Source organism: Rhinolophus ferrumequinum (genome assembly GCF_004115265.2).
Source record: "Rhinolophus ferrumequinum isolate MPI-CBG mRhiFer1 chromosome 15 unlocalized genomic scaffold, mRhiFer1_v1.p scaffold_54_arrow_ctg1_1, whole genome shotgun sequence".
Classification (NCBI taxonomy): domain Eukaryota; kingdom Metazoa; phylum Chordata; class Mammalia; order Chiroptera; family Rhinolophidae; genus Rhinolophus; species Rhinolophus ferrumequinum.
Window position 1 is genome coordinate 4,956,019 of NW_022680357.1, and position 10,842 is coordinate 4,966,860.

Below are 10,842 nucleotides of genomic sequence, written 5' to 3' on the forward strand. Positions count from 1 at the left end.
TTCCATTTATAGTAATCTATATAGAACAGGGCGGGCTAGCACAAGAACAGATATATAAGTCAATAGAACATAATATAGAATCTAGTAACAAGTACATATATTATTTACATATGGAGAAGTTTGGTAATGTGACAAGAATAACATTTCAAATCAGTGGAAATGGTGTTGGGGCAATTGTCTAGCCTATGAAAAAAGTTTTTTGAGCTTTACTTCACATTGAACACAAAATTTAATTTCAGTTTGGATTAAAGAGTTAAAATTATAAATGCAAAACCAGAAAAGCACACTAAGAAAATATAAGAGGATATTTTAAGATATTCATTGTGCAATGGAGGCTTTTTAAAGCAAGATATAAAATCCAGGAGTCATAAAGGGGAGGAAGATAAACAGATTTGTCTTAATTTAATATTTCTAAGCATAATAATTACCATAAATAAAATAGAAAGAAAACCTCAAGTCAGTAGTCAACATTAGCAACATACATGAAAGAGCATTAATATCCTTAATATATAGAGAACTTTTACAAATCAATAAGAAATAAGTAAATACCAAATAGAATTATGGACAGATAATTATGGAAACAAAAATAGAAAAAAGGGCACAGATAATTCAAAGAAGTATAAATAACCAAGATACTGAAAATACACTCAACCTCACTAATGATTTAAAAAAAACAATAACAATGAACTATCATTTTTCATTTGTCTACTTGGCAAAGATTATAATGACGTAACAAGCTGCATTGGTGAGAATATGGGAGTAGTAAGAATCTTATAGTTGGTGGGAGTGAAAATTAGTACAATTTTGGATCATAATTTGTCATTAGCTATTGCCATCAAATATCTTTTGACTCAGAGGTTCCACTTCTTGGAATTTATCTTAAGTAATTGGATGTACAAAGATGTACGAATGTACAAAGACATGTCTACGAGGATGATCCTAAAACATTGTTTATAAGAACAAAAAATTGAAGGGGGAAAAACTAAATTTCTATCCAAAGAGGGTTGGTAAAATTATTATGGCCCAGTTATACAGTGAAAACCTATATGGCCATAAAAATAATAAGGTCAAACTGGAAAAATGTCCATAGTGCATTTTTGTCTCTTAATGTCATAAAAGTTTTCAGTGCTTTTTTGAGGTGTAATTTATATACAATAAAGTGTACCCATTTCAAGTATACCATTAGATTAGTTCTGACCAATGTTATACCTGTGTAACAACTACAACAAGCCAGACATTAAACATTTCATTTGCCATAAAAATGTTCCTTCATGTCCCTTTGTAGTCTATCCCACTCATCCCTATTGCCCTAAACCATTGGTCTGCCTTTTTTCACTATAGATTTCTTTTGCCTTTTCTAAAATTTCATATATATAGGATAATATAGGACTTACAATTGTTTTCACTTTTTAAAAATGGTGATAAAATATGACATAATTACCATCTTAACCATTTTTAGTATACAGTTTAGTAGTATTAAATATATTCACATTGTTGTATAATCATCACCACCGTCATCCCCATAGCTCTTTTCATCTTTTAAAACTGAAACTACACGTTAAACAATAACTCCCCATTCTCCCCTCCCCCAACCCCTGGCAACCACCGTTCTCCTTTGTCTTTATGATTTTGACTCATATAAATGGGATCATACAATATTTGTCCATTTATGTCATACAATATTTGTCCATTTATGTCTGGCCTCCTTCACGAAGCATGTTTTCAGGTTCCTCCATGCTATAACCTGTCAGAATTTCATTCACTTTTATGGCTGAATAATATACCTATATGCCACATGTTGCTTATCCAGTCACCTTTCAATGGATACTTGGGTCACTTTTATGTTTTAGCTTTTGTAAATAATGATGTTATGAACATGGGTGTACACACACCTCTTCAAGACTCTGCGTTTAATGTTTTGGGTATATACCCGGAAGTGGAATTGCTAAGTCATATAGTTATTCTATTTTTAAGTTTTTAAGGAACTTCCACACTGTTTTCCACAGCAGCTTTACCATTTTACATTACTACTAACAGTGCACAAACGTTCCATTTTCTTCTCACCAGTAGTTATTTTCTCTTTTTGAGAAAATAGTGGGTATGAGATGGTATCTCACTGTAGTCTTGATTTGCATTTCCCTAATGATTAGTGATGTTGAGCATCTTTTCATGTGCTTATTGGTCATTCATATATCTTCTTTGGAGAAATAGCTGTTCAAATTTGCCCATTTTTGAATCAGGTTGTTTGTTTGTTGTTGTTGTTTTTGTTTATTTGTTGTTGAGTTTTAGGAGTTCTTTATATTTTCTGGTTATTAATTCCTTATCAGATACAAGATTTGCAAGTATTTTTTTTCATCCTGTGGGTTGCCTTTGTATTCTGTGCATAATGTCTTTTGATGCATGAAATTGTTTAATTTTTATGAAGTCCAATTTATGTATTTTTCCTTTTGTTACCTGTGCTTTGGTTTCATATCCAAGAAATCATTGCCAAATCCAATGTTGTGAAACTTTGTCCTTTGTTTTCTTCTAAGAATTTTATTGTCTTAGGTTTTACATTTAGATTTTTTGTCCATTTTGAGTTAATTTTCACATACGGTGTTAGGTAAGGGTCCAAATTCGTTCTTTTTCATGTGGATATCCAATTTTCATGTACCATTTGTTGAAAAGACTGTCCTTTCCACATTGAATGGTCATGGCATCTTTGTAAAAAATCATTTGACTGTTTATGTGAGGGTTTCTTTCCAGGCTGTCTATTCTATTCAATTGGTCTATTTGTCTTTATGATGATACCACACTGTTTTGATTACTTTACTTTTGTAGTAAGTTTTGAAATTAATAAGTGTGAGTCCTCCAGTTTTGTTCCTCTTTTCAAGATTGTGTTGGCTATTCGAAGTGTCTTGAGATTCCACATGAATTTTAGGATAGGTTTTTCTACTTTTGCCAAAAAAAAAGTCATTGAGTTTTGATAGGGATTGCATTAAATCTGTATATAGCTTTGGGTAGTATTGACATTTTAACAATATGTTTTATCATGAAATGGTGTTCAATTTTGTCAAATGCTTTATCTGCATCAGTTCAGATGACTGTGGGTTTTTTCCCCTTTATTCTGTTGGTGTGATGTATTACATTGATCAGTTTTCCTGTTGAACTATCCTCGCATTCCAGGAATAAATTTCATTTGGTTTTTGTTGAGGATTTTTTTTAATTCAAGTTTATTTATGGCAACTTGATTTAATGAATGTCTGCTTTCATGGCAAAGAGATCTGGTTCCTTTAAAATGGAGCATCATGTTGGCATGTCCAATAGCATGGACTTGGTTTCCAACAGAGGTGGCTTTTGAGTTGTTGAGGATTTTTGTATCAATGTTCATAAGGGACATTGGTTTGTAGCTTTATTTTCTTGTAGTGTCTTTGTTTGGCTTTGTTATCAGGGTAATGCTGGCTTCAGAGAATGAGAAGTGTTCCTTCCTCTTCAATTTTTTGGAAAAGTTTGAGAAAAGTTGGGTCACTTTTATGTTTTAGCTTTTGTGACTAATGATGCTATGAACACAGATGTACAAATATCTGTTCAAGACTCTGCGTTTATTTCTTTTGGGTATATACCCAGGAGTGGAATTGCTAGGTCACATAGAGCTATAGGTATTGGCACAAGGGCAGACAAATAGACCAATACAATAGACTAAAGAGTCCAGAAACAGGCCCATGCATATATGATTTACAACAAGAGCTCCACTGCAATTCAGTGGGGGAAAAGGTAGTCTTTACATTAAATTGTGCTGGCTAGTGAGATACTCATATGGGAAAATGAACCTTGACCCCTATCTCACACCATACACAAAAATTAATTCAAGCTGGATCATAGATCTAAATGTGAATGCTAATACAGTCACACCTTTAGAAAAAATACAGGAGAACATCTTTATAAAGTTGGGCTAGGTAAAGATTAAATGGAACAGAAAGCACCCACCATGAAAGGAAAGAACAATATATTGGGATTCGTTAAAATTAGGAATGTCTGGCATTACAAAACAGTATTAAAAGGGTGAAAAAGCAAATCACTGACTAGAAGAAGATGTCCCAAACACATTTAAAAAAACCCCAAACACACAGTAAGAAACAGCCCAATTAAAAAATGGGCCAAAAACTTAAAGACATGTCACAAGAGCATATCATTAGTCACCAGAGAAATGCAAATTAAAATCACTGTAGAAAAATGGTAGTAATAAGGCTAAATATGCATATTTCTGTGACCCAGCAATTCTCCTCTGTTTATGTACCCAACAAAAATTAGTATTTATGTTCACCAAAACACAGAACCAGACTGTTTATAGCTGCTTTACTCATAATGTCCAAAAAAGTAGAAACAACCAATGTCCATCAACAATAGAATGGGATTTTTTTGGTATGTTTATACAATCAAATCCTATATAATAATAAAAAGGATAAACTACTGAGATACGCTTACTTAACACTATGGCCGACTCTACAAACATATTGAATGAAAGAAATCTGACACACTTTCATTCAGAGAGGACACACTCTGTGATCGCATTTATGGGGAATTTAAAGTCCAGGCCTAACCAATCTGAAATGATAGAAGTCAAAATAGGGGTTATCCTTGGGGACGGTTCTGACCACCTTGGGGACGGGGACATGAAGGAGAATTCTAGGGTGCTGAAAACTTTTTTATACATTGATCTGGATGGTATACACACAGGTGTATACACAAATAAAAATTCATTGACCTCACTTTATCTGTACATTATAACTCAATTTTTTAAAAAACTTCTATTTATTTAAATATGTTTTTTGAGGACCCATCAGCTCTAGATCAAGTAGTTGTTTCAATCTAGTTGTGCAGGGTGCAGCTCACAGTGGCCCACGTTGGGATTGAACCGGCAACCTCATAGTTAAGAGCACTGCACTCTAACCAACTGAGCTAACCGGCCACCCCTATGACTCAGTTTTTAAAAAGTTATGCTAGGAGCTATTTAAAATTTCAAATATACGTAAACCAAGATGAAGCAATGCTACCGTGGCCTCTTAGTACCACTAGGGCCTCAGTCCTGCTCTTGGGTTGGGTGCTGTCAGGGATGGCCCGGGGGTGGACACAGCCTCCTGTTATTGAATGGCCAGGTGACAACTGTGACGCTGCTGGGGGTGAGGTGGTGGCCAGAAGTATGAGGGGACCACGTTACAGAAGGGCCAAGCTCAGTGCTTCTCAGTTCTGGCAGTACATTGTCTGGAGAACTATTTTTTTAATTTAATTTTTTATTGTAATAAAATATGCATAACATAAAATTTACCATTTTAACCTTCTTTTTAGTGTGCAATTCAGTGGCATTAAGTACATTTATAGTGTTGTGCAATCATCACCACCATCTACCTCCAGAAGTTTTTTTACCCTCCCAAATGGTTTCCTCCACTCATTATACACTAACCCTCCATGCCCCCTTCCCGGCCCCTGCCACTCATCATTATACTTTCTGTATGAATTTGACTACTCTGGGGACCTCACAGAAGTGGAATCATAAAGTATTTGTCCTTTTGCATCTGGCCTCTTTCACTGAGTGTGTTTTCCAGGTTCATCTGTGTTGTAACCTGTATCAGAATTTCATTATTTTCTAAGGCTAACTAATATTCCATTTTATGGCTAGACCACATTTTGTTTAGTCATTCATCTGTCTGTGGACACTTGGATTGTTTCCACCTCTTGGCTCTTGTGAATAATGTTTCTAGGAACATGGGTGTACAAATATCTGTTCAAATTCCTGCTTTCGGATCTTTTGGGTATATATACTCAGAAGTGGAATTGCTGGGTCATACGGGCATTTTGTGGAGCACTGTTTTTTAAAAGCCATTGCTCTTAGCCCAACCACCAAGAGATTTCACTGGTCGGGGGTAGGACCTCAACATGGATATATTTTAAAGCTATCCAGGGTATTCTAATGAGCGGCCAGAGTTGAGACTCACTGGACCAGAGAGACGCTGGGAAGGTGACAAAGGAGGGACAATAGCAGGCAGGAGCGAGGGAGGAGGAAAAGGCAGGGCCTGTGTGAGCCTGAGGAGGTGGGGGAAGTGAGCTAGCTATCCTCCACCCCACCCCGCGCCTCTGTGGTCCCACTGGCCTCTCCATGTTGGGGGTCAACACTCCCTCCTCATCAGACACCCATCTTTCTTACCCTGCTGACCTCAGGCTGAGGGTTGCCGGATTTAGCAAAGTAAGATACCGGACACCCAGTGATATTTGAATTTCAGATAAATAACAAATAATTCTTTTAGTATAAGTATAGCCCATGTAATACTTGAGACATGCTTTTTGAAAAACCTCATTGTTTATCTGAAATTCAGATTTAACAGGATACCCTGCATTTTATCTGGCACCCCTACTCAGGGCCCACTCAGATAAGACCCCCTCTCCCCAACTGGGCCTTCACCGTTAGGCACCTTGTCTCAGGAAGGACAGAGGAGGAAACCCCAGCAGGTGGGCCAGGAAGTAACCCACTCCCATGACCTCCAGGACAGCGTCAGAGGCTGATGACGGGGTATCCCCAATGGGGTGGCTCCCTGGCCACCTGTGAACAGGCCCTGCATTCAACCCCAGATGCCACCTCTACAGGATGGAACCTACCACAGGCCTCTGAGTGGGGTGAGTGGTCTGGTGGCCACACATGCCACCAGAGACAGTCAGACCCTGCCCCATGCAGACAGCCTCTAGTAAAAGCAACAGGAGCACTGTGAGCCCAGCTTGAAGAGGAGAAGACTGAGGGCCGGTGGGCCAGAGGTCTGCAGTGTGCAGGAGGGCTGCGCTGGAGTGGGCAAGGCCAGACGGACAATTGGGGACCACTCCCGCGTCCCTTGAGCAGGGCTTCCCCCCTCCCATGCGTGCCCCGGAGCTTCATCCTTGGAGCAGGGCGCAGCTAAGGACCTTGCTCTCTGGTGTTGGTGTCTGTCAGGTTCCACCCCTCAGGCTGGACAACTGGGCTTCTGCCTCATCCCTGAGAAGATTCAGGTCCCGATGTACTTGTTGTCTGTGCCAGTGAGTCCCATCTTGTCCTATGTGTCTCCCCCAGGGGTCTCAGCCCTAGTCTTCTGCTTGGCCTGTGCTCAGACCCTGGCCTCTGCTCTGCCCACCTGCGCTGGATGACTATAGGGCCCCACAGCGCTGGCCCACCGCCTGGGGTGCCCGTATCTCAGGCCACAGCTTCTTGGCTGCTCCTCTCTCCCAACCAGAGACCAAATAGCCTTTCCCAGAAGAGGGAGGAAGTGGTGCCTACACCGCAGTACATGGCCCTCCTAACTACACTGGCCCCTGGAGCCCTAGTGGGAGCATGGGGACAGGCTCAACCCTGGGGAGCCCGGTGTCCCTGGGGCAAAGGAGTGGGCACCCAGAGCTGGCCACAGGGTGACCTGTGATGGCCAAGAGTGTGCCCCTGGGCTTGGGAAAAGTATGTGCCCCCATTGAAGGGACCGGGAGGAACCCCAGAGCCCCAGGAGCCTAGCTGTAGGGGGACTCCATAGCCAAAGCCACCGCTGGCCCAGCTCAGGGGCACCTCTTCTGAGAAGGCCTTTGTGGTTCCTGTTCTTCTCAGAATGATGAGCCTCATTTCCATCCAAGGGTGCGGCTAGGAGAGGCCCCTCGGGGCTGCTCACCTGACAGGAGGGCTGCATTAGGGAGCAGGCGTTGAAGGCTGGACCCCACCCCACCTGCTCTGCCTCCCTTGGCCTTCAGGACCTAGGGCAGGTCTGCTATTGTCACCTCCATGTTACAGGGGAAGCAGGCGCAGGAATGTACTGAGGTCTGACGATTTCAAGTGTAACCATTGGGCTGCACTGCTCAGCACTGCTTCTGCCAGCCTGCAGTACTTTCCAGCTACTTCCTGCGCCTCCTGTCCTGTCACTGGTACCTGGGGAGCTGGGCTGTGTCCCCTTGGCAGTCCTTGGGCACATTTGTTTATTCCATACTGTGAACTAGTTCTGCCCAGCAGCTCTTGGCACTCATGGAGTTACCCCAATCACCCCTCCCTAGAGCAGGTCAGCCTCAAGAATCCTGGTTCTTCCTGCCAGCCGTCTCCTCTCCCTCCCCCGTCCTGCACTGCGGCAGCCTGGACTCCACTTACCTCCTGGGCCTTGTTGCCTCAAGAATTCCAAGACTGGGGGGCTGGGAAGTCTCCATCCCAGCGCTCCTGGGCTCAGCCCTGCTCCAGTATACAGAGGCTGGTGGGTATGTCCTGGGTGTCTCTGTGGCCAGTTGGCGGGGCCCCAAACCCTCAGGATCTGGCCAGGGCAGGAGTGAAGCCTTGTCTGAAGGGAGCAGGAGGCACTGACCGCGCAGGGCAGTTCCCGCAGCCCCCGAGCCCACCGGTTGTCACTTGTCACGGCAGCTGGGGCTCCTCACCTCTTCCTGTGCCGGCTCCACCTCAACCCTCCTTCCTGTCTGATTTCAAAAACCAACAGCCTCTCAGACAAATCGATGGGCCGCAGCTGCCTTACCAGCTCTCGGGCTTTGTCACTGCCCCATAAATCAGACAGGCAGGGGGTGCCACCAGGGTCTTCATTCGAGGCCCCAACACCCCTGCAGACCTGATGCTCAGGAGAAAGGGGTCCAATCAAAGCCACAAAGGAGAACAGATTCGCCATCAGCAGATCTTTGCCTTTTCAGGGGTGGTAGGGAAAGCAGCTGAACACTGGGGACGTTCAGTGACTTGCCCGAGGCCACACAGAGGGAAGCTGATTTCACCGGGGCTGGACCTGTGTCCTCCCACTTCCAAGTCGCACACTGTGATATGCTGTGACCCTTGTCACCATTTCTAAACCCCTTACTTTCATTCTTTCTAGCAGTCAAGAGGCACCTTTGACCCAGCTATACCCCACAATATCTTCCTGTGAGTCAGGGGCCCACAAAGGCATGTCAGCTGCACCCTGAAACAGCAGAATGTGGCAGTTCGCTCAGGCCCCTGGAGTTGGATTTCAGCACGTGGACTGCACTGACAGGGTAGGTGTGAGGTGAAAGGACATGGCCCAGAGTGAAAGTTACAATAGAGAAAAAGTACAGGACATCTTCCGGTGACAGGGAGCAAGCCACTTAATGTGGGGCCACTGAGAGAAGCAGGTGACAAGGTAGGAGCCAAGTGACAGGGGCCTCAATTTTCCTCAGCAAGCAAGTGGGAGCTAGTGATGGTTGTAGAACAGGAGAGTAGTGGGTTTGGATGCACGAGCAACTTGTGTATAAGGGGAGGTTGGAGGGGGTAGGTGCTTGTACTGGCCTCTTCTAAGAGCTGTGTGTGGGTGATGGAGGGGAGGGGAGGGGACCGAGGTGGCAGATTAGAAGTGTTCCATGTGATGACATCCTTCGGTGCTCCCTTCCCCACCTCTCTTCCATCAGTGCATTCTGCGCACCCAGTAACTTGCCAGGTGCTGGGGGACACATGGTGGCTGCCCTCGGGAAGTCTGCTGAGGCTCCAGACAGGCAGAGCGCAGACTGGTGGCTGCAGTCTTAGCCGCAAGGTGCAGAGAAGGCCTCCACAAAGGCATCTGAAACCAGGGCCGCCCACAGGATGTTAGAAACTGCAGGGGCCTGTGGGGGGTGGCAAGGGGGAGTACCTGTCACATGAAAGAGGCCAGGAGCCTGCTGTGCTCCTCCTTCCACAGCTCAGAGTAGATGGATTCTGAGCAGAAGAGGAAATAGCCTCCTCCATGGGGATCTCAGGGAACATTCTGGAGCCAGCACTTCTCTGCCAACACCTTTCCTCCCACCTCAAAGGGACAGGGACGGTCCATCACCAGACAGGGCTGGTGCATAGGCTCCCCCTGCCTGCTCCTCTGTGAGAAGGTGGGGGGCTTGCTCCTGACTCCCCTGAGCGTATTTGTATGTTTGGGGCAGATTCTGTCCTGGTTGTTCTCACTCTGGGGCTTTCTGTCCACCCAGAGTTGTGGTCAGCCTGACCAGTGGTGGCCTTGGTCTTTCCCAACTCAGCGACAGCCGGAGGCTTCATGCACGCAGGCCCCTGGGGGCCCCCTTGCCTGGGCCCTGCGTGAGCTGGACTGTGGTTCTCTTTTGATTGCCTTGAGTGACCGTGCCAGGCAATGGCCGTGCCACAGGAAGTAGGACAGGTCCGGGAGGTTTGTCACATCACAGCAAAGTGTGGGTGTTGCAATTTTTGCTGATTAGTGAACATTCTGCTACTTCAGGCTCAGCATACTTTCTTCTTGTACTAAGTCCCCTTTACGGCAGGGCAGAGCTTCTGGAAGGGAACCCCTGGGTCCACAGTCCACCATGAGGCTCATTGCTGGTCTGGCTCCTCGAGCCTCGCTGTAGGTGCTGGGAGAGGGTGATTCTTGCCACCATTTTCCTTTTCAACCAATCAGCTGGCTCTAATTTCCCATTTCCTGAGTCAGGTCTAATTTCCATGGAAGTATCAAGGTTCTGTCCCTGGATACAACCCATTCTCTGGTTGTGGTAGTTTCTTTACTGAAGTGGCTGGTTTTTAACCCCATTTCCTGCTCTGCAAAGGCTCCGGGCTGGAGCCCTGGCCAGGCCCACTGCTGGCCGCTGCTAGCTCCTGGGGCCATGCTGCACAGACCCCACTGGCCTGTGGCTTCTCACCTGTTTTCACCCCTCCCCAAACATGTCCTTATCAACCTGGAGTTGGTAACGTATTGTGAGTCTGGGATGCCTTCCAGGAGCGAGAGCTCCCAGGCCTCCCCCAGGGGAGCGCACTCCAAGCTCATGGCCGGATCCATGGGCTCCACCATGAGACAGTGAAGCCTGGTAAGGCGCCCGCCTCCTCCTACCTCCTAACTCCATCTCACTTCTGATTGTAGGGGAGGGAGAGCCCTTCAC

At 44.9% G+C, this 10,842-nt stretch overlaps 1 protein-coding gene across 3 annotated transcripts in view; it reads right to left on the minus strand.

Moving 5' to 3' along the window:
- Positions 1-8,372, minus strand: part of NLRC3 (NLR family CARD domain containing 3) — a 31,404-nt gene extending 23,032 nt beyond the window's left edge. For all 3 annotated transcript variants that reach the window (XM_033101380.1, XM_033101378.1, XM_033101381.1), the window contains exon 1: positions 8,120-8,372. The gene's annotated coding sequence lies outside the window, so the exon portion shown is untranslated. The remainder of the gene's footprint in view (positions 1-8,119) is intronic.
- Positions 8,373-10,842: the final 2,470 nt, after the last annotated feature.